Source organism: Bison bison, unplaced genomic scaffold, assembly GCF_000754665.1.
Source record: "Bison bison bison isolate TAMUID 2011002044 unplaced genomic scaffold, Bison_UMD1.0 scf7180017864245, whole genome shotgun sequence".
Taxonomy (NCBI): domain Eukaryota; kingdom Metazoa; phylum Chordata; class Mammalia; order Artiodactyla; family Bovidae; genus Bison; species Bison bison.
This window is the reverse complement of record NW_011494817.1, coordinates 992598-1017009: the sequence shown is the minus strand read 5'-3', so window position 1 is coordinate 1017009 and position 24412 is coordinate 992598. Positions and strand designations below refer to the sequence as shown.

The 24412-nt window shown below is 41.8% G+C and overlaps 1 protein-coding gene across 1 annotated transcript in view; it reads left to right on the top strand.

Moving 5' to 3' along the window:
• The window catches only part of RAB38 (RAB38, member RAS oncogene family), a 124547-nt gene that overhangs the window by 31944 nt on the left and 68191 nt on the right, over positions 1 to 24412 (top strand). The window lies entirely within an intron of this gene.

Here is a 24412-nt window from a genome sequence, read left to right as displayed (position 1 = left end):
AGTGACTTCCCTTTCACTTTTCACTTTCATGCATTGGAGGAGGAAATGGCAACCCACTCCAGAATTCTTGCCTGGAGAATCCCAGGGACGGGGGAGCCTGGTGGGCTGCCGTCTATGGGGTCGCACAGAGTTGGACACGACTGAAGCGACTTGGCAGCAGCAGCAGTATTCCCTGTGTAGTCAATTAGATATATGTGTGTGTGTATATGTATCCCTGTGGCTTACTTATTTTACAGCTATGAATTTGTACCTCTTAAGCCCTTCACCGATTTCCTCCAACTCCCCAGCCCCCTTCCCTCCGGCAACCGCTAGTTTGTTCTCTAGGAGTCTGTTTCTATTTTGTTTTGTGTGTTTGTATTGTTTTTTAGATTCCACACGTAAGTGCAATCATACTCTACTAGTTTTCCCCTTTCTGATTTAGTTCACTTAGCACAGTACCCTCCAGGGCCATTTATGTTGCTGCAAATGGCAAGATGCCAGTCTTTTGTATGGTTGAGTAATATTCTATTATATGTATATACACCACATCTTCTTTACCCATTTATCTATGGAGAGACACTTAGGTTGTTCCATCTTGGTTATTGTAAACAGTGCTGCAGTGAATAGGGGTATATACATCTTTTTAAATTAATGTTTCATTTTCTTCAGGTAAATATCCAGAAGTGGAATTCCTGGATCATAAGGTAGTTCTGTTTTTTAGTTTTTTGAGGAAACGCCATACTGTTTTCCATAGTGATTGTACCAATTTACATCCCAACCAACAGTGTATGAGGGTTCTCTTTTCTCCACATCTTCATCAACGCTTGTTCTTTGTTGTCTTTGTGATAATAGCCGTTCTGTTAGGGGTCAGATGATAACGAACTGTGATTTTGATTTGCATGTCCCTGATAATTAACACTGTTTCCACTGTTTCCCCATCTATTTCCCATGAAGTGATGGGACCAGATGCCATGATCCTCGTTTTCTGAATGTTGAGCTTTAAGCCAACTTTTTCACTCTCCACTTTAACTTTCATCAAGAGGCATTTTAGTTCCTCTTCACTTTCTGCCATAAGGGTGGTGTCATCTGCATATCTGAGGTTATTGATATTTCTCCCGGCAATCTTGATTCTAGCTTGTGACTGTGGTGTTGGAGAAGACTCTTGAGAGTCCCTTGGACTGCAAGGAGATCCAGCCAGTCCATTCTGAAGGAGATCAGCCCTGGGATTTCTTTGGAAGGAATGATGCTAAAGCTGAAACTCCAGTACTTTGGCCACCTCATGCGAAGAGTTGACTCATTGGAAAAGACTCTGATGCTGGGAGGGATTGGAGGCAGGAGGAGAAGGGGACGACAGAGGCTGAGATGGCTGGATGGCATTACTGACTCGATGGACGTGAGTCTGAGTGAACTCCGGGAGTTGGTGATGCACAGGGAGGCCTGGCGTGCTGCCATTCATGAGGTCGCAAAGAGTCGGACTCGACTGAGCGACTGATCTGATCTGATCTGATGATTAACAATGTTAAGCATTTTTCCATCTACCTGTTGACTATCTGTATGTCTTCTTTGGAAATGTCTATCCAGGCCCTCTGACTCTTTTTTTAAATCAGGTAATTTGTTTGATATTAAGGTGGTTGGGGACTGAGTCCATAACCTGTGGCATCTGATACTATCTCCCAGTCGATAGTGTCAGGACTGAGTTGAACTATAGGACTCCGTGGAGAAGAGCATGACAACCCACTCCAGTATTCTTGCCTGGAGAATCCCATGGACAGAGGGGCTTGGTGGGCTGCAAAGAGTCAGACAGGACTGAATCGACTTAGCAAGCAAGCAATATGGCACCCAGCTGGTGTCAGAGAATTGGTGCTGTGGGCAGTTCTCCCAGCACACTGGAAATGGAGGGCAAGATCCCTGTAGCCTCTGAGGTCCCTCAAGTTCCCAGTTTGTTTTACACCAGCCCTGCATGATTGCTGAAAGCTTTCTGATGTCTCTTTCCCTGGCAGAGGCCATAGGTTTGGGCTAACCGCAGGCCTCAGCTTGCTGTCACAATGCACAGATGCCCTTAGCAGGAAAATGAATGGAGATCATCAGCTCACTTTCCCAGGACACTCCTTTCCCTGAAATTCTAACCTAGTTCCTGTTGTTCTCACACACTCTTGCACCATTCTGAAGTTAACCTTTCTGTCCCCTGATATATGTGTATGTATGTGTATCTAAAACAAATACATGTATGTGAAAATGTTAGTCGGTCATGTCTGACTCTGTGACCCCATGGACTGTAGCCCACCAGGCTCCTCTGTCCATGGGATTCTCCAGGCAAGAATACTGGAGTGGTTCAGTTCAGTTCAGTTCAGTCACTCAGTCGTGTCCGACTCTTTGCGACCCCATGAATTGCAGCACGCCAGCTCCCTGTCCATCACCAACTCCTGGAGTTCACCCAAACTCACGCCCATCAAGTCAGTGATGCCATCCAGCCATCTCATCCTCTGTCATCCCCTTCTCCTCCTGCCCCCAATCCCTCCCAGCATCAGGGTCTTTTCCAATGAGTCAACTCTTCGCATGAAGTGGCCAAAGTATTGGAGTTTCAGCTTTAGCATCAGTCCTTCCAATGAACACCCAGGACTGATCTCCTTTAGGATGGACTGGTTAGCCATTCCTTTCTCCAGGTCTCCTGCATTACAAGTGAATTCTTTACCATCTGAGCCACCAGGGAATCCCATATACATGTATACATATGTATTTAAATTTTTCATGCTATTTTACTATTTATTTATATCTATTTCCATTAGTGATTATTCGTGAGGATTTATTATTTCATTTTCATGACACCTAGCATTGTAACTGCTCTTGGAACACAATTAAGAAACTTTGTTAAGTTGGAATATGTTTGGTTTATGGACTAATCTGCCACTTCCTTAATTTTGACTAATTTTGGAATTTACTTAAATTAACACACATGTTTGAAATAAAATAGAATACAAGGTAGTGAAGAATCAGAAAACTTCCTTAAAGCACCTAAAGTCTAGGGTAGAGTGAAAGTCACAGTGATGCCTCTGAGGTGTCTCCATTTACAGAGCGTTTCTTATTAATTGTCTGAGGGGTGAGGAATTTCTGGGTGGCATATTTCCATTTCATAACTCTCTTCTACCTCTTTCTCCTGGATTCCATATTTTCTGGTACTTTTCCCAGCAGGCTTGAGAATTTCAGAAATGTAGAACAAGCCCTCTAGCTACATGTTTACTTAAGGAAAAATTCTATGTAAGATTACTTCTCAAACTTGAGTAAAGAATGTGTTGTACATGCTAAGCTGCTTCAGTCCTGTCCGATTCTTTGTGACCCCATGGACTGTAGCCCACCAGGCTCCTCTGTCCATGAAATTATCCAGGCAAGAATACTGGAGTGGGTTGAGTAAAGTATTTTCCTCCCTTAAAAGGAAAATATTTTCATGGATTTCTAGCATTGTCTTAACTTATTTTTATTATAGCATTAATAAAATATGCTTAAGAACAGGTATAAATTCACTAGCTCTTTTAGAACTAAAATATCAAAACACATTTATAGATTAGTTATATGCATGTGGGCTTCCCAGGTGGCTCAGTGGTAAAGAATCCGCCTGCAATGCAAGAGACACAAGAGATGTAGGTTCGATCCCTGGGTCGGGAAGATCCCCTGGAGGAGGAAATGGCAGGCTGCTCTAGTACTCTTGCCTGGAGAATCCCATGAACAGAGGAGCTTGTCAAACCATCGTCCATAGGGTTGCAAAGAATGGTGCAAGTTTGAGCAACAGAGCATATATAAATATAACATTTTATTAAAATTAAGATATTAATTGAATGGGATAGGTAATGTCATCTTTTAAATTTAAAGGCCAATATTGAATTTCATAGTACAAATATGCACTTGCTCATTTGCTGTTGTACTTTCTGTGTTTTTCTCTATTTACTTTTTCTTGAAGTATAGTTGATTTACAATGTCATGTTAGTTTCACATGTACAGCATGTGATTAGATTTTATATGTCTATTCATTTTCACATTTTTCTCTTATAGGTTATTATATAATATTGAGTATAGTTTGCTGTTCTATACAGTAGGTCCTTGTTGGTTGTCTTTTTACTTTCTGTGTACTTGATTTTGTTCTTTTGAACTGCTCAGATTATTTTTTGATTGTTATTCCTATCATTTTAATTTAATGTTTAATAGAACATTTTTGTAACTACCAAAACATGATTTCAGTGGGCCAGTAATGTTGCATTATAGAGTACAACACCGGAACATTTTAAGGGCCATTTTAAACATTTCTTCATTTTTTATTTACAACTATACATACTGCCAATGAACTTGTATAAGTTGGTAAGCTGACACAAATGACCTGCCGAAAGCATTTGCTTGCAACTTGGACTTACTATTCAGGCACAGAACAGTGTGAGTTCAACATGACCTGTTAACATGATGTTATGGCAACTTTCAGCTGTCACAGCACCAAACTGATTATACATCCAAAAACAAACCAGGGAACAGAATTAATTTTTAATTTGGTTCTCATCAGGGGTCCCCAACCCCCGGGATCTAAGGTCTGATGATCTGAGGTAGAGCTGATATAATAATAACAGAAATAAAGTGCATCATAAATGTAATGCACTTAAATCATGCCGAAAACGTCCCCCACCCCCACCGCACCCATGGAAAAATTGTTTTCCACGGTAGCACAGTCCTTCATGCCAAAAAAGGTTGGGACAGCTGCTAGATGATCTATTTTATTCTATGTTTGGTCTCCCAGATTTAATGAAACGTCACTGATGTGTCTATGAGACCTGCTTGGATACTGCGTCCATCAAGGCATTTTCTCAGTCTTGGTCATTGTTGGGTACAACACGCTGTACACTGAAGAAATCACTTTTATTTCTTGTCTCAAGAAAAGGAAAGATGGCATAGTAGCATTTGCCACCTAAGTATTTTCCACTCAAAATATACCACTTGCTCAAACTCTTTCTCCTTATACCAGCTTTTCCTGTGTTGGCCGAAAGAATTCTTTGTCTCCTTAGGTCCTACAAGAGGTGTGCCATGGAGTCCTCAGTCCTTGGCTCTCTCTGTGTTCTATCCATGGCTTGGTATATGTGTGCATGCATGCATGCTCAGTCGCTTCAGTTGTGTCCAACTCTTTGTGACCCTATCGGCTTTCCTTTGTCCAGGGATTCTCCAGGCAAGAATACTGGTGTGGGTTGCCATGCCCTCCTCCAGGGGATCTTGCAAACCCAGGGATCAAACTCACATCTCCTGCATTGCAGGTGGGTTCTTTCACTGAGCCACCTGGGAAGCCCTACGTGTGTGCAATTAGCTATATTTAAAGGTAGAAAGTCTCGAACATTCCAAGAAAGTTTTATCAGATAAAATTGTATAAGATTTCAGATAAGTGAGATTCCTTTCATTTAGGATATTTGAAAAGATATATTGAAATATAGCAAATGATAGCAAATATAACAAATATTAACAACCGTGTCTTGTGTTCTGGTTCCCCCGATCCCTAGAAAGCATGCAGCTTTCTTCCCTTTTCCTACTAGAGTCTCTCTGCTTTATCACCAAGATCAGGGTCTACACGAGGCTATGTGGTAGCTTTGTTCAAATGAGAGAAAGGTGCCCCTTCTCTAGGTGAAGGCAGCCCAGCACCAGATTGCATGGTCTGGTAAACAGAGCACAAGCTGGTTTCAACCCACATTTTTTCCATTGGTTGAGTGCCCCTGTTCAAGGTGTAACATGCACAGTTGTCTATGGAGGCATCGACCATCATTCACTTAGATATTGTACCATGAATCAACTTAGACTAATAAAATGTGATACGTTAATGGAGGATTTGGGAAATAAAATTCTCTATGGAAGCTACTGAAAAAGACAGTCGGTCTCATTGGACATGAATAAGAAAGAGATAGCCTTAGTTAATGCAGGATCGTGAGATCTTGTAACCAGGCCCAATAGGAAGCTATATTAGGTATAACACACAAAGACACAGAAATGGCTCAAATACAGTACAGGTTTGTTCCTCACTTACATCAGTTACGTTTTTTATTGCTGACATCCAATCAAAAATTGCCAGCACCCAACAAGATTTTTGTGTTCCTATAAACATTGTTGGGGCTTCCCAGGTGGTAAAGAATCCACCTGCCAATGCAGGAGACACAGGGAGGTGGGTTCAATCCCTGGGTCACAAAGATCCCCTGAAGTAGGAAATGGCCACCTGCTCCAGTATTCTTGCCTGGAAAATTCAAGGACAGAGGTGCCTGGCGGGCTAAAGTCCATGGCGTTGCAAAGAGTCGGACGTGGCTGAGCATGCACACACACAAACATCGTTGAGCTTTGTTCTGGGGTGGTCTTGCGTTAGTTAGAAACAGTTTTATTCTTTCAGGTTTTACTTTTATTATTTGTTAGGAACAATGAGAGAGCCTTTAGTTTTGGGCTAATTTAGTCCCACTGCTGAGACAAGACTCCTTTGAAAACTACTTAACTCCCATGAATTATGAGGGTTTTCAGCCTAGCTGGATTCTGTGCAACCCCATGGACTATAGCCCTCCAGGCTCTTCTGCCAATGGAGTTTTCCAGGCAGGAATACTAGAGTGGGTTGCTGTTTTCCTCTCCAGGGGATCTTCCCAACCCAGGGATTGAGTCCAGGTCTCCTACATTGTGGGCAGATTCTTTAACCTCTGAGTTACCAGGGAAGCCTTAGCTGTTGAGAAGAGACACTAATTTCAGCCCTGTGTGAGTTCCAGATAGTGTTCCTTCTGCTGCTGCTGCTGCTAAGTCGCTTCAGTTGTGTCCGACTCTGTGCGATCCCATAGATGGCAGCCCACCAGGCTTCCCTGTCCCTGGGATTCTCCAGGCAAGAACACTGGAGTGAATTGCCATTTCCTTCTCCAATGCATGAAACTGAAAAATGAAAGTGAAGTCACTCAGTCGTGTCCGACTCCTATCGACCCCAAGGACGGCAGCCTACCAGGCTCCTCCATCCACGGGATTTTCCAGGCAAGAGTACTGGAATGGGGTGCCATTGCCTTCTCCAAGTGTTCCTTCTAGAACATTGTTTTTCCAGACTCAAATAGTTTCCTCACACGTGCTGATCAGTACTGTGCTGAACACTCAAGGGGTACCCTCTGCACACTTCCCAAGGGCTCTCTCTGTGCCGCTCTACCCTTTATGATGCTTTATCCTGTGAACTCTAGCTGCCTAGGTACCCTTAGAGTCCCATCTCTGACTCCTCCTCCAGACAGTGTGCTGGGCCCTGCCTGAAGTCGCACTCCCTGAACCATGTCCCAGCACCTCTCTCTCCAGGGTTGGAAGGATGGGGCTGATCTTGCTTAACTTCTCAATGACCACACGTCTTCACTGCCTAACGTCTATGACCAATGCCTTGAAAACCATTGTTTCAAATATCTTGTCCTGTTCATTGACTGCTTTGGGAAGGAGGGTAAATCTAGTCTCTTAACTCCATCTCAGTTAGAAGTGGAAGTGCCCCAGCTCCTTACAGCTCCTGGCTCCTCGGCTCTCAACACAAAGCTTGCAGGATCTCTGTGCTCTTTTCCGTCAAGCCGCAGAAAGAGAAAACGTACAAAGGATCACATGTGGGTAATTTTTATGAGTCAGGTCTGAAGGGGGGTTGCTCACATCTGTGACGTCTCCCTGGCCAGACATGGATCACATGGCCACATCTGACAGAAAGGCTCACGGGACATTATAGTCAAACAGAAAAAGGAAATGGGTTTTGGTGAATGTCTAGCCAGTTTCTGCCACGTTGCATTTTTATGGACACCAAATGCCTATTTTATCCTTCCTTCCACAAAATAGAAGACACTTATTCTGTGTCAAGGAAGACAGTCATCCATGTATTTATGATCTTCAAGTGACGCTTGCTCTTCTCCACTGAGTCTGAATAGCACCTCTAATTATCTTGCAGGATATGAAACAAACAAACAAAAATACATTATCTGTTTCCCATGCCCACCCAACATAAAGTATTGGAGCAGAGTCTGTTCAGACAAAGGAAAGAGTGGGATTCTACTGTGGCCCATAGCATTGATAAATGCTCTGCCAGCAGGCACGGGGAGGCCCCTCTCCCCTAACAAATAGAGCAGGTCCTTTGATTAGACTTTTATTCTAGTTTCTGAAAAGAACATTTTCATCTTTTGCTTTCTGCAGGCCCTGGCTCCTGCCTCTGGGAGGTGCTTCCTTATTAATTATCCTTCCTGATCTTTTTTTCCAAAATTATTTATTTATTTATTTTAATTGGAGGCTAATTACTTTACAATATTGTAGTGGTTTTTGCCATGCATTGACATGAATCAGCCATGGGTGTACATGTGTTCCCCATCCTGAACGCCCCTTCCACCTCCCTCCCCATCTCATCCCTCAGGGTCATCCCAGTGCACCAGCCCTGAGTGCCCTGTCTCATGCATCGAACCTGGACTGGCGATCCAGTTCACATATGGTAATATACATGTTTCAATACTATTCTCTTTTATGGTATGGTGACAGCCCAAATTCTGTCCTGAGGAGCAGTTTTTTCTCAGGGGGTACATAGATTTCATACTTCTTTTCTGTTCATGAAATTTTGGAGCCTGTCTGTGTCTGAGGCATGTGTGGTCAACATATCTTTAATATTGGTTCATGGCCATGTGTAGCCTTTGCATGCTTCTGCATGCTTTCTCCTTCCACAAGCTATTAGATTTATGCCACTTCTTCTTGGCCGCAACACAGTCACATGACCAAACCTAATTGTAAGGAAGGCTAGGAAATCATACAGTCCTCTTGCCTCATCAGGAGAAAGCAAAAACTTTGGTGAGCAGCTACCCAGTTTCTGCACATAAACCAAAACTGCGGAAGGTCGAGTAGGAAGATCAAAAAAGTGAAATCCTTCTTGACATCCTTGAGCTACTCAATCAAGTTCATTTTATTAATAGCACTGGATTTTTCAATGGTGTTAGCTAACATTCTTTCTATTGCTGAAGAGTTTTAGTGGGGTTTTCTACAACTTGCTATGCCAAGTATTGTAATTAATACAGTTCAGTTGCCAGAAGAATTTTCCATTAATATCAACTAACAAACCAAACACCCTGTGATGCCTCCCAGTTATCTATTTGTGTAAAGAAGTTAGAATGTCTCATGTTTGGGTTCCCATTGAAGCATCTGATGTATCAGGCTTGCATCCTGAGAGATTCAGCTTAGTCCATGGGATGAGGCTTCAAAATACATAACACAAGAGTTTGGAGGCTGGCTAATTCCAGGTTTGAAGAACACTCGGAATTCATCTTTATCTGAGAGTTAATCTCTTAGTAGAAATTCGATGTGTGATGCTCCCCTGGTAGTGGTTTACTTGCTAAGTCATATCCGACTCGTTTGTGACCCCATGGACTATAGCCCACCAGATTTCCCTGTCCATGGAACTTCCCAGGCAAGAATACTTGAGTGAGCTGCCATTTCCAGGAGAAGGAAATAGCAAGCCCGACCTCAATTCCCAATTCAGGAACTGAGCCTGCATCTCCTGCTTGCCAGGCGGATTCTTTACCACTGAGCCACCTGGAAGTCCATACAGTGTCTCAAGTTCTCAGAATCTACGACCACATCTTTGAACTTCTCAAGAGCAGAAGAAAACCCACAGCTTAGTCACTGGTTCAAACTTGACTCCAGGGTTTTGTTTGTTTGCTTTTCCCGGCTGAGAGATCAGTTGAGTCTTGGCCACACTTCTTGGTAATACCCAATCTGAACTCAGGTCTTAAACTAAATTCAAACAATCTTACTTCTCAAGGCCAAAATAAAACTGAGCACAGTTCTCATTTTGTGGTGTCTGCTTCCTTCTGTCTCCTTTGTCAACAGAGAAGCTCACTGGTGTCTGCCTCCCTTTGCTTCCTTATTAAGAAGAGAAACTCATTTTCCCATTTCCTTTTTCTGCTTTTGGGAATCATTCATTCATTCATCAATTCAGTCAACAAATATTTAATGAATGTCCACTGTGTATCAGACTGCACCGTGCTAGGAAAAAAGCTAGACTGAGCAACTTCCACAGATCAGAAAGGAGAAAAGCTCATGGAGCATTTAGGCAATTTCTAGAATGGTGCTGTGGAAAATAAGCATGGGGGGAAAATAAGGTGTTGAAGTTAGATACTATTGAGTTTAACCTCCAACTTAATTACTTACAAATTGTGTTAATTGTGAAATTAAGCTATCCTATCTGTGCTTTAATTTCTTTGTTGTAAACGTGTGGATAATACCATTATTTCAAGGTTAGATTAATAGCTAAATGATACAGTGTTAGTGAAAGCGCTTGGCACAGAATGGGGCATAATAAATGCTCCCTCTTCCCTCTTTCTTTTTTTCTCTCTCAACTTCCCTCTACTTTCTTTCACCTTTTCTTCTTCTCTTTCTCATTTTCTGTTTTCCTTCCTTCTTTTCCAACACCCTAATTTTCTACCTGCCTTTTCCAGTTAAACATGCTAATGGCTAACTTTCCATCCTCTAAGGTTAAACTGAAATTCCAACAAATAGTCATCAGCGCAAACAGTGCAGATTATATGCCCTTTAAGTATCTAATCGAGACTATAGATAAAAATTTCACTTATGAGATATGTACTTTCTTTCCTTCCTAGATACTGCATAGTTGGTTTTTTTAATTCTAACTCCAAAAGTAACACATCACTGTCCAACTGGGTTGATGGTCTAGTGTTACTTCCCAGACATGTTACAGAGGAGTTACTGTAGACAGCAATTAGACATCCAAAATAATAATCAAAAGTTAAAATGATGACAGAGCAAAACATTTTAATGGAACACGGAAAAGCCTGAGGATTTAGTAGAGTTTTTAAAGCTACTCATTTATCTAATTGACCATACTTGATAAAAAATTACTATTTGGATCTATTTCATTTTAATAAATAATTATAATAGGTGAATAATGAAAATAAATAGGCTTGTTTGATTCCATTTGCCAAATCTTCATCTTGAAATAGAGTATTCATTTTAGTGCTCTAGAATTTGAGTATATCATATATTACAGGTAGCATCTTAAAAAGGATATTTTTGCAGAATGTGTTTGTTGACTATCACCCCAAATTAAATCTGTAATTTAAAAACTTTGTCTTTATTAAAATGTGTGAAATGCTTTGAGGCACTCAAGATAAAGAGTGCCAAATACTAAGTATAATTAGATGTAGAAAATTTGCATGTGCTAAAAATTATGTTCAAAGGCCTCATTAATTTTTTTTGTGAAATTCACATTTTGAATGAATTCCCAAAATATATGAAAGGTAATTTTATAAAGCCCAAGAAGACTATTTTTATTACTACTTATTTAATATTTTTTTTAAAAGACAGATGTTGTATTATCTCTTGAAAAGGAAATATTTTCCTAACATGCCATTTCCTGTGATATATCACTTCCTACACAATATGATAAAAGTCAAGAAAAAACTCATTAAGACTCAAGTGAAGTTATACTTAACAAGCTCTGTTGGGGTTGAGAACTGATAATTTGCTAAGCTTCATCTTAGATACACTTTTAAAGGACAACGATCTATGATTGTTTGGGAAAAAAATTTATTTCATAATGTTTGAAATGAGGGAAATCCTCATTATGTAAACAAGTAAAATTAAGAAATCAAGGTACATATATAGTTCATTATAACTATATTTATATACCTACATATTAAATATACATTTTAAGAATAGAAATAAATAATAAAATAACACACAATATAATGTTGGCAGTAATTGTGTTAGATGATGAAATTATGGCTGGTTTATTTTTTCTACTTTTGATACTTGTCAAACTTTCTGAAAATGAACCTTTAGGAATGTAACTACTATTTGTCTCTGAGTGGTGAGTGAAAATTCAACGTTAAATATATGTATTAGCAGAAGCATTTATGACTTACTAGTAACTCTCCGGAGAAGGCGATGGCACCCCACTCCAGTACTCTTGCCTGGAAAATCCCATGGATGGAGGAGCCTGGTAGGCTGCAGTCCATGGGGTCGCGAAGAGTCAGATACGACTGAGCGACTTCACTTTCTCTTTTCACTTTCATGCATTGGAGAAGGAAATGGCAACCCACTCCAGTGTTCTTGCCTGGAGAATCCCAGGGACGGGGGAACCTGGTGGTCTGCTGTCTATGGGGTCGCACAGAGTTGGACACGACTGAAGCGACTTAGCAGCAGCAGCAGCAGCAACAGCAGTAACTCTCCAAAAATAAATTTTCTTTTTGGTAATTATATTATGTTCCTTCATAAAATGGATAATAGTATGTTACAGATTGGTGAAGGGAAGTTCAGAAAACTATTGCTTATTAAGCAATAATAGTTTAGATTTTTGAGCACCTACTCTACATACTTTACATTCTTCTACTTAGTACTCAGAACAACCCTACAGGGAGTACTAGTTTTATCTCCGTTTTACAGGGAGTACACCGAAGCGCAGAGAGGTTATGTATCTGGCCCACGGTCACACAGCTAACAAATGACAGCAACAGAATGAACCCAGGCAGTTTGGCTCCAGTGATTTCCCGTGATTATCAGGTAGAGAGTGATAGAGCTGCAATTCAAACTCAGGTCTTCTTGATGCAAAAGCAGCATGCGTTTTAGACTTTCAGAGCAGCTGGGGAATCACTTTTAGCAGGGCTCAGTGATGCTTTCTTAGGGGAAGTTGAATTCTTTTTGTCTTTTAGATTTATATATGAGCTTTAGAGTTCTTTTAGCCCTGCGGGATAAACATCATAGCTAGTCTTATAGTATTTAGTCTTAGAGCGCTAGGAAGAAGTCATAACTGACTTTTGTATAGTGATCTCTTCAATTTCCTAAACAGTTGCTTAGTCATTTATGTGATTTGATTTTTACAACCAGGGAGGATGATAATATTCATCACATTTTACTGCTAAAGAATCTGAGGCTCAGGGAGATCCAATGACAGTTCAAGGTCATATTCCAAGTGAGTTTTAGAGCTGAGACTTGACCCAGGAATTTATCTTTTTGGTGGAATTTGAAGAATCATGTATGCAAAATTAAGAGTTATTGTTGGCCTCCACATTTAGTATGCCCCAAGCATCAGTCCATGGGGTTGCAAAGAGTCAGGCACGACTTAGTGACTGAACAACAATAGCAATGATCTGTTATGTATGTTTCCTTCTTTCAGCGGAAATGACCACTCCTTCCTTTGCTCGGACCTGTAATTATAACCCTTTTAATAATGCTTGTCAGCCCAGCATTCCAAATCTTGTTTTTCCTAGTTCTGCTAACTTCTTGTATAATAAATACCGGGCAGCACTAGCTAATTAGCAAACAGCAGACACTGCATACTGATACTTAATTCTTACTCTTCCACGGCCCCTGTTTGCTGCCAGTGACTTGTGACCTCACCATGAACCCAGATGCAATAAAGCCACCACTGTGATTAGGCTTAGAATACATGTAATCTTCTTAGCCTTAGTTGAAACTGTGAAAATCCCTTTCATCTTCAATTATTATTTATTTTGCCCTTTTCTTCAGAGGGCAAGGGGTTGTCTAATCCCCCAGGCTGAGCCTCAGGAGTCTGTTTTAGCAGGAAAGAATGCCAGCTTTGCATACCAGGAGCTGGAAGACTGGGCCATGGGGCAGAGAGGCCATGACCCTGGTGGGGCTGGAGGTGGGGAAGCTTCAGGACCTTGCTTGTCTGATGGGTATTTTCCAAGGGAGCTGCTTGAAAAATGACGCGTGAAAAGTTCCTGGCTATGTAAAATTCTCCTACCTGGAAGAGAATTAACAAACTGTAAAACAACAACAATGATCCCTAAACTGAGGTGCTAACAGTGACTCAGGAGTCACTGGTTCAGAGGATTCAGCTGATTGAATTTTTGCATTCCCAAAGGACCTCAAGTCAGCAAAGCCAAGGTGTGCTCACTGAAGACGCACAAACTTTATTCCAGAAGAGCTGAGCACATTGGAAGATGTGTTCATCAAGACCATATGCCCAGATTGAATCACCTTGGAGGAACTCGGCTTTAATGAGTCAGTGGTAAAGGCTCGGCTGAAGAATTGTTTCAGCAGATGGAGGAAGTAGCAGCAAGACAGCTGCCACTGCCGTAAGCACTTGTCTAACGGGGCCTGGAGCTTTAGCTTCACATGATCCTGATCTTCTTGAGACTGCTGGAGGTCCTGGTACCATTTTGGGGGGAATTTATTATGGGATTATCAGCTTTAGGAAGGCTAATGGACAAGTCCGGGGGCATCCGACCCTCTCTGTACCATATGCCACATTGTGCAGTAGCATGCCTTCCCTGGGGAAGATGATCCCAGCTGTCAAGATAAGCATCTCTTCTCCAAGGTGCACTGACCGAAGGAGGCAGGCACCACTCAGCGTGGCTTCTGACTCAGGAACTCTGCTGCTGACACAGATCTGGGATTGAAACCCTGATCGACAGAAAGGTATTCCAACACCTTTAGTGGGTAGACTTAGTCTATACAGACCAGAGCTAAGAGTTTGGTTTTTTTTTTTCCCCTCCTTTGGAAAGAGCAATGACAAAAGCAAACTCCCCTCTCTGCTCATTAAGATGTTGTCTGTCTTTCCTTTTGGTTCTTCCTAAACCAACTTTCTGAAATACAGATGGTCATTAGATGCAGAGAGGGTGTAGGGGCAGGGATTACTGGGGGACAACAGAAACATGTCATTTTATCCTGTCTCCCAGGTTGCCCCAAGTTGAGTTCAGCTCAATGAAAGGATCTTCATTCGGTAATGCAGTTTAAGAATTCCTGTTTCCCACAGACCATCTATTATCTGTTTCACAAAACACCTAGGTTACGGTTAAGGCTTTGGGCGCGTTAGGACTTGAAAATCTACAGGCAACTTACAATTCCAGTGGTATTTAAACACTTCCAGTGTGGTGCACTAGGCGTTGAAGTGCTGGGTAGTAAATTTTCCAATAATTTCTAGGAACCTTCTATGAGATTGTTATTTAAAAAATTAATTGATCAAGGAAGCTATTACATTTCTTTAAAAAGTAAATAGATCTAAACATTTCTTGGAAATCAAGTAACTGCTAAGAAAATAATCAACTAATAAAACACTCTCAGTGGAAGACTTGGAAAAGTAAGCTGAGGAAATCTTCCAGAAAGTAGAATAATGAGACAAAAAAAGAACAAAATAGTAATTTTTAAAAGTCTTAATAATGCTGGTCTAGAGTTAGTTAGAAAAAGGTAGAAAAAAATTGTCTAAGAAATAATGCAACAATGCTTCTGGAAAATCAAGTGCATGAGTATCTGGGTGTCAGAAATTAGTTAGTTACTTAAAACAAGGTATATTATGTAAAATCTCAAAATGCCAAAAGTAAATAAAAATAAATAGTAAATCCTGAGAGTTCCAAGATAATCATACATTAATTTTCAACATTTTTTAAAGTCAATATATGTATATTATAGAGAATTTAGAAAAGTACAAAGATGAAAAATCACCAATAAGTCTATCATTCATATTTTAAGTTTCCTTCCAGCTATATGTATAATCACACACATATGTTTGCAAAATAGGGTTGAGTGTACATATGTATATATGTATATGTACACATTTATGTTTCATATGTAATTTTATATCTTGCTTTTTCCAGAATAATATTGTATCCTAAACATTGCATGGCTCTAAATATTTTGCATAAACATGATGTTTAATGGCTGTAAATATTACATTTTATGGATATGACATTGTCTTTTTAACCAATTTTCTATTGATTGGTACTCAGATGGCTACTAAAAATAGTGCTGTATTAAATAGCTAGTGCATAAAGTCTTTGAAAGACTGATTATTTCCTTAGGATGGATTCTTACAAGTGGAATAAATGTTTAAATGGCATTTACTCTTTGTTGGATAATTATGCCTGTATTTAAGACTCTTAATGCACATGGCCAGGTTATTGTTGAGAAAGTCTGAACAATTTGGTGAAGCCATTCGAAGCGGATTCCAGGTGTATGAGATGAAGAGACCAGACTAACTTGGGAGTTAGTAGCAGAGTCACATGGAGAAGGCAATGGCAACCCACTCCAGTACTCTTGTCTGGAGAATCCCATGGATGGAGGAGCGTGGTAGGCTGCAGTCCATGGGGTCGCTAAGAGTCGGACATGACTGAGCGACTTCACTTTCATTTTTCATTTTCATGCACTGGAGAAGGAAACGGCAACCCACTCTAGTATTCTTGCCTGGAGACTCCCAGGGACAGAGGAGCCTGTTGGGTACCGTCTATGGGGTCACACAGAGTCGGACACGACTGACGTGACTTAGCAGCAGCAGCAGAATCACAAATGGAACACAGTTCTTAAAACTTGCAGTCCAGCAGTCTTTGGACGCCCTGCCCCTGCCCCCTTTGCATTGCTTTCTGCAGAAGCGGGTAGCAATGTTTAAGTTCCTTGTAGAAAAAAACAGGCAGTGTATAGCACCCAGGACTCTAAGTAATTCAGTTCAGTTCAGTTCAGTCGCTCAGTCATGTCCCGCTCTTTGTGGCCCCATGGACTGCAGCACACCAGACCAGGCCTCCCTGTCCATCACCAACTCCCAGAGCTTGCTCAAACTCGTGTCCATTGAGTCGGTGATCCCATCCAACCATCTCATCCTCTGTTGTCCCCTTCACCTCCCACCTTCAATCTTTCCCAGCATCAGGGTCTTTTCTGGTGAGTTAGTTCTTCACATCAGGTGGCCGAAGTGGCTGAAGTGATTGGCAGTAACATAAGACATGGTTTCATATCATTCATGTTTTCCATCGTCATTAAAGCATTTACTGTCCGTGCCAATCAGGACATTTAATGTCCTGCCGTAGCCCGAATGACAGAATGTCTTGAGCCCACAGTTGGACCATGGCAGAGGCTGTGCCAGGTGCTGGTAGGGTATAGAATTGGTAGGATATAGAGTGGGAAGAAATCTACCAAAAGAATGCCGATAGGACATGCTGAGACGGCATATATATAAACTCCTGTTTTATAAGCGTGCTTGGGAGGGAGACGACCTTGTCCTGTCTTACTCAAGGAGGCTTATCATTTGCAATTTTCTTTGGCTGCATAGAACAGAAAACACAACTCGACAAAGGGTTAAATAAGATAGAATGTTTGCCTCTCACACGTAAAATAAGTTCAGAGATTGTGAGTGGAAGAATGCCCCCCTGAAGTAATTTATTTATTTACATGTATATATATTTTCTGGAGTATAATTGCCTTACAGTGCTGTTCTCTCTGCTCTCCAGCAAAGTGAATCAGCTCTGTGTATACACATACCCCTTCCCTCTTGGAGCTCTCTCCCACCCCCACCCATCCCACCCCTCCAGGTCATCACAGAGCCCCAAGGTGAGCTTCCTGTGCTTTACAGAGAGGATTGATCTGGGAATAGTGGCAGGTGCAAGCAGGGAAAATGGAGTCAGGGAGATGGCCTTAGGAAACCGCTACTTGGTGAGACGTCAAGAAGGGCTGAAGTGAAGAAGACAGGGTGAATGGGAGAGAGTCTGGAGGGGAGCATCAGAGAATCGGTGTCAGAGTGGAAAAGTGAAGTCGCTCAGTCGTGTCCGGCTCTTTGCAACCCCATGGACTATATAGTCTATGGGATTCTCCAGGCCAGAATACTGGGGTGGGTAGCCATTCCCAGGGGATCTTCCCAACCCAGGGATCGAATCCAGGTCTTCCGCACTGCAGGTGGATTCTTTACCAGCTGAGCCACCAGGGAAGCCCCAGAGTGGGAAAGTGGGGCACAAACAGGAAGGGGGCAGAATGACAACAGGGTTTGGGAGGCCATCCCCCTACGAGAAGACTTCTGTCTCCTTCTGGGGATGCGTGCCTTGCAGGGAGGCTCCCGTCAGTGACTGGCCTGCAGACCCGGCTGCCAGGCGTGCAGTCACTCCAGGACAGCGTGGGGACTTTGCTGCCCCGGAAATGGAGCTTTGGTTCTCTGGGGAAGGCATGTCTCTCAGCACTGATAAGATAAGTGGAATCAAGATGAGAAAAGGTTGGCTGCAAAATTACCGAAACTTAAAATGCTGATACTCTGTACTTCCTGGAGAGATCTAGAAAAAGTCATTGTGATGATTGCTGGGAATCCTCCTCTAAGATCCATTCAGTGCACATTCATTTTTTTTCTTCTTTTGAAAACAATAATTATTCCTGTAAAAATAGAAATATAGAAAAGTAGAAAAATACATAATAAAGCAAAGCAGTAATTTTGTCATCTAGAGATCATCTGTGATGACATATCGGTGTATGATTTTCTATATCTTTATGTGTGTTTGTGTGTATGAATAATGGAAATTATGTATTTTATGCCAGACTGGGTTTAGTACAAATATAGTACAAATACAGAGATTATCAGCAGACACTTGATAGTTGAACAAACTAGGTATATATTTTGTAATTTTCTCCCAGTTTTAAAATGCAGTGAAAAATATTGTGAATATCTTTCCAGATAATTCAGTATTTTTCTTAAACATCATTTATAAATGTTGTATAATATGTCATCATGTATTTACAACATTGTAATATTTCACCTGATGCACATTTAGAAAATGCCAGTTGTTTTCTATGATAAACAACATTGTAATATGCATCCATGGAGTTAAATTTTTATAAACTTCTCTCTCTAATGATAGATGTTCATAAATTCCTACAAATAGAATTTTTAGGTAAAGAGACACATGCATTTTTAATGTTTTTGATACATATAACCCAATTTTTCTCTAACAGCTTTTTCTTCAATTATAATCCCACCAAGATCATGTTAATGTCCATTCTTTGCATCCTTACTGGTATTAGATATTTTTATATTAAAACATGTATGTCATTTAGAAAAATGCAAAATGGTTTCTTGTTATTGTTTTTCTATTCCTATTACTGTGAAAAATAATTTTTGACATTATTATTGACTTTTTGTGTGGTCAGTTGTCTTCAGTTGTTCATTTGTATTCCTGTTCTTTATCTATTTGGATATGTTAAAACAATTTACAAGAGCTCTTTATATATAAAGTATATTCCCTTTTTGCCTGCCTTAAATGTCAGACATTTAAGGCAGGCAAAAATCTTTCCTATTTCGCATTTGCAAAATGTTTTTCCTCTTATGATTTCTTCCTTTTGCATAATGCTTAAAAATACTTTGACCACAATAACATTGAATAGGTATTCACCTCTATGTTCCAACAGCACCTTTATGGACTAGAAGAAATGTATTGAGGGACCTGAGATAGAGTCAGAAGACTCGGGCTGCTGGGATGTGTGGCAATAAAGAGGGAGGAGTCGAGTGTGGCTGTTTCCAGGCTCGGTAGGCTTTGGGGAGGGTGGAACCAATGACTAAAACCAGGAATACAGGAAAAGGAACAAGTCTGTTGGGGTAGATAATGACTGCAGCTCTGTACAGGTTGCATTTGAGATGTCTTCCAGAAAGCCTGGCAGAAATGCCCAAAAGGCAGTTGGAACAAGGGTGCAGAAGGCAGGAGTGGGATTGGGGTTTTCAGTACAAATACAGAGGCCATCAGCAGACACTTGATAGCTGAACAGCATTTTCAGCGCATCTCCTGGGTCAAACAATGTGCTGAGCAGTTTACTGTATTATTTCCTTTAGGAGGTAGAAATTATTATCCTCATTGTACTTAATTAATTTATTTCTTAAGTAAATATTTATTTAATTTTTGACCGTGCAGGTCTTCAGTTGTAGCCCAAGGGCTACTCTCTCAGTGGCCCGTGGGCTTAGTTGCCCCTTGGGTGTGTGGGATCTTAGTTCCCTCACCAGGGATTGAACCCATGTCCCCTGCTTTGGAAGGCAGATTATTAACCACTCAATCACCAGGGAAGTCCCTATCCTCATGTTATACATGGGGGACAAGCCTACAGAAGTTAGATGACTTTACTAAGGTACTACGCCTGGTTAGTGGTAGACCTTGGCTGTAAAATGAAAGAAGACAGTCTGATGACTGAGTTTAATCTCTAGCCAGTTTTGCTCTTTTAATCACAGGAGTGTCCTCAAGCAAGGAAAGTCCGGGTCCTGAGGGTGGAGAATTGCCCTCTGGAGTAGTGGGCAGCAGAGAAGGGGAGAAGCCAGCAAAGGGGTCTGAGAAGGAAGCAGAGGGCCGTGTGTGCATGCCCACTGACACTCCAACCAGGATGCTCACAGTTTGATGACAGGGGCTTATGTTCTAAATATTCTCGTAGATACATGAGACCTGACTCCTCAACCTGACCCTCAAAAATTCAGTCACAATGTTTTACACAAACATGTATCTTGATTTGACCCTGATGCTCTGTCAGCAACTTTCTTGAGTTACCCTCTGAGTCAGACCATCCCAGTCCCTGGGTCCCCACTTGTTATGAGCGAGGGGCTCATTGCCTTTTGCTTGAGTTGTTGAATGAGTATGAGTATCCTTTTACCTTTGAAGCATACATTTTTTCCCTCTTTTGTTAGATATTTCCCTGCATACTTAGGACTTTGTAAAATATACAGTCAGCCCCTTTTCTTTGCAGTCTGAATGTCTAGTGTGTGCGTGCACAGTTGTATCTGACTCTTTATAACCCCATGGACTGTAGTCTGCAAGATTCCTCTGTCCGAGGATCTTTCCAGGAAGAAAATATTGGAGTGGGTTGTCATTTCCTTCTCCACGGAATCTTCCCCACCCAGACATCAAGCCCACGTCTCTTGTCTCCTTTGCAGGTGGGTTCTTTACCACTAGCGCCACCTGGGAAGCCCAAATAGTGTTGCATATTTCTAGACAACGGCTGCACCCCTGAATCAATACTGGACGTAACTCCCATTGCAAGTTAACACAGGTTTTAGACCAGCCTAGTAGATTAAAAGCAAAGTCTTTGAAGACAATAAAGAAATGAACTGCAGCCTTAACTTGGCAAAACTATTTATTAAAATAGTGATTTAGGAGATTTTTTTCAAATGCCACTCTCAGCTGTATATCTCATTTGAGAACTCTAATCCTCTACTTCAGGAATGAACTTTCTTTAGGACATCCCTGGCTTGTCCCTGTAGTTTGGTATAATTATTAATGGTGACCCCTTTCACTCTCAAGAGTCCCAGTTCGGATGATAAAAATTTATGGTGTCCTCTAACAGGCCTTTTGGAATAAAGTCCATGTCTTTGAAGATTGTGTTAATCTAAGAAAAATCACTTTACCTGTCCTACAACAGAACATTTGGCACCCTACCTTACAGTCATTTACATATTTCTTCCGAGCAGCAATTAAAAACCACATAAGCTAATGAATAACTCCTATGGCTCTCCTATTGTTCAAAGCAAATAAAACAACTTCATAGGGGCTCGCCTAATATAGCAGGCCTGGGAGGGGAGCATGAGGGTTTCAAGTTTGTGTTTGCAAAGCCATCATTTAAATTAGTTTTTCCACTTAATATGTGCAATAATTTGTTCCCACACTGGTCAGCAAGGGAGCGGAGTCTTAGAGAAATCTGACTCTGTGCCGTGTGCGACACCATTCATCCTTGAATTCCGAGCCCTTTGTGATTTCCTACACCTTTTACAGACTTGAGTCACCCGCTTTACTGTTTTTCAGGAGAGGGTGTGCTGTGGTTTAGCAACCTGAGGGTAGTCAGATGGTCAAAACATCCCCAAAGATGCTCTGAGATTTACTGCAGAAAGCAGGTTTCATGGTGCCAGGCGGCTGCTGGGAGGAGGCGACACATGGCACAGCAGCAGACCCTTCTTTCTGGAGGGAGAACGGCTTGCCAGGATAAAGCTGGGCACCCTTGTGGACAGTCTGAGGCAGACGGGGTCTCAGGAAGCCTCATGATCTGGGGGTAGAGGGAGGATGGGAGACAAGGATGGTCTGCCTGTTTGCTAAGGCCCTTGCAATCTAAAGAAGCTCTAGCCTGACTCTAGTTTATATTCTGTCCCCACTTACCTGGGTCCCTGTTTGCAATCTACTTCTGAGCAAAGGAAATAAATTCAAAGCAAAGCAAGGGAGCACAGACGCGTTTGCCCTCCAAAAAAAATGTGCTTGGAGAGCGCTTATCTTGGGGGAGAAATATACAGCAGCTGAGCAGCTTACAGAGCCACAGCCAGGAAACTAGAAAAGAACTACAGCATAAGGTTTGGTTTGAAAATGCCTTTGCACAGCCTTTTTCCACCTCTCAGGTAATGGTGCCATGGTGGGGTGGTTAGAAGGCTGGGCTGTCACTTGCCGGAATACATCCAGAAGACCCAGAATACTATTTTAGAGTCAGAGGTACTCTGCAGAGATCTCGCAACCCAACTCTGTCATTTTACACAGGGTCTTTCAGAATCTAGCCTGTGAACTGTTAGGCCGTGGTGCTTGTCAAGCCACTCTGAAAGTCAAAAGTGAAAGTTGTTCAGTCGTGTCTGACTCTTTGCAACCCCCGTGGACTATACAGTCCAGGGAATTCTCCAGGCCAGAATACTGGAGTGGGTAGTCTTTCCCGTCTCCAGGGGATCTCCCCAACCCAGGAATCAAACCCAGGTCTCCTGTATTGCAGGTGGATTCTTTACCAACTGACCTATCAGGGAAGCCCTTCAAGCCACTTTAGTCTAAAAGATTTAAAAATTGTAAACTGAGAGTCATTTCTTCCCTCTGTGAAGAACTGTCATGAGACCTAACTGAGTGACCCTGGAAACAAGCTGCAGGACTTCCTTCCCAGCCAGCAGCTCGCTCACCGTGACCGACCACTGTCCTCGGAGAGGCAGCAAAGTCGAAACCTCAGGACCCAGTCCTCAATTTTGCATTCTCTGGTGTAAAGAGCCCTCTTCCCCTTGTGTATAAACTCCAGGTCCTGAATCTTGGTCAGCCTGCTACACACAGTAAATCTAAACCTCTGATGCTCCAACAGGCCCGGGTGAGAAAAGGAGATGAGGTGAGGATGATTCAGCCAGACCCGGCTGGGAGAACACGCTGGGGCCTGTGATGTTGGATCAGGCAGAGCTGGCTCACATGATGTCTCAGACAGCCACCCCCTCCTTGCTTCCACCACCATTAGCTTCTACTTCTTTTTTAAAATTTTAACTTGTGAAAACTTTATTGTTTTAAATAAACTTTTAAGTGCAGACCCAATCTCTAGTCCACATAGAGTGAATGATTTACTTTTCCATGTTGTAGGGGAGTCAATTTTGTTAATTGTGTTTTTCAAGGAATTTGCCCATGTTGCTTAAATTTTTAAATTTATTCGCATTAATCTGTTCACAATATATTTTCATTGATTTTTTTTAATGTCTATAGGAACTCATACTGCCAATTTATGTTTTCTCAAATTAGTACTGGAAAATTTAAGTTTGAATTTGGCTTTTTCATCACAAGCTGTTTGCCCCCATGTATGTTACTTAAAATGTCTAGGCTCTTTATTGGATTAGAAATATATATTAGAGGCTAGGATACTATAATATGATCCTTATTATTTAGTTAGTTTAAAGTGCCATGAGATAAGAAAAAAGAGAGTAATTGCTGTAGCCGATACTATTCTTGGAAGGTATCACAAGACACTGATACTTGACCTGAACATTTCAGGATATGTGAGCTAGCTTATAGGGCTGCGTATACACACCCAAAATGTCTAGGTCTTGTTTTCCTCATTTGTAAAATGGGAAGAATAATCGTATCTATTTTTAGGACTGCTGGGATGATTAGATGACATGTGTATAAAACCTGGCGCATACCAAGTGCTGGATCGATGCTTGCTCTTATTATCATGTAACATTATCTGACCAGTTGTCTAAATTGTCTTTCAATGCTGCTCAGAGCTTATAGGAGAGGATAGGAGGAAACTAAGCCATGGATGCCCTCAGCACTTACAGCCCAACTATCCTCCTGTTAGACCATTAATTGGGCTTCCCCTGTGGCTCAGCTGGCAAAGAATCCGCCTGCAACACAGGAGACCTGGGTTCGATGCCTTGGTTGGGAAGATCCCCTGGAGAAGGGAAAGGCTACCCACTCCAGTATTCTGGCCTGGAGAATTCCTTGGACTGTACAGTCCATGGGGTCGCACAGAGTCGCACGACTAAGCGACTTTCACTTCATTTCAGACCATTAATAGTTGAATAGGTGTGAAAGGCCCTCGGCGTTCACACTCCCAAGCTGTACCAGATCACGGAAAAAGAAGAGGCTGGGGCAGCTCAGATGACTAGTGTGAGTGAGGTCACTCACCTCGAAAACCAGGAGTGCAGAACCCAAACCTAGCTGATGGGCCTCCTGAAACTGTTTTACGCGTTGCCTCGCCTCCAAATGCTCTCTACCCCGCGGGGCGGAGGCGCAGCCCACGACCTCAAGAGTCCCATGTTCAGCCAGACCGGTTACCTACCGTCTGTCTCCCCGCAATTCACTTAACTTTTTAGACATTCTCACTTGCCAAACCTGAAAACTGAAACCCACACCTCCAGCTTTGTGGCCAGGATTACAGGCGAGAAAAGCACTTCGGAAACTGTCAGGAGCTGTAACGAATAACGTCTGCAAAAGGTCAT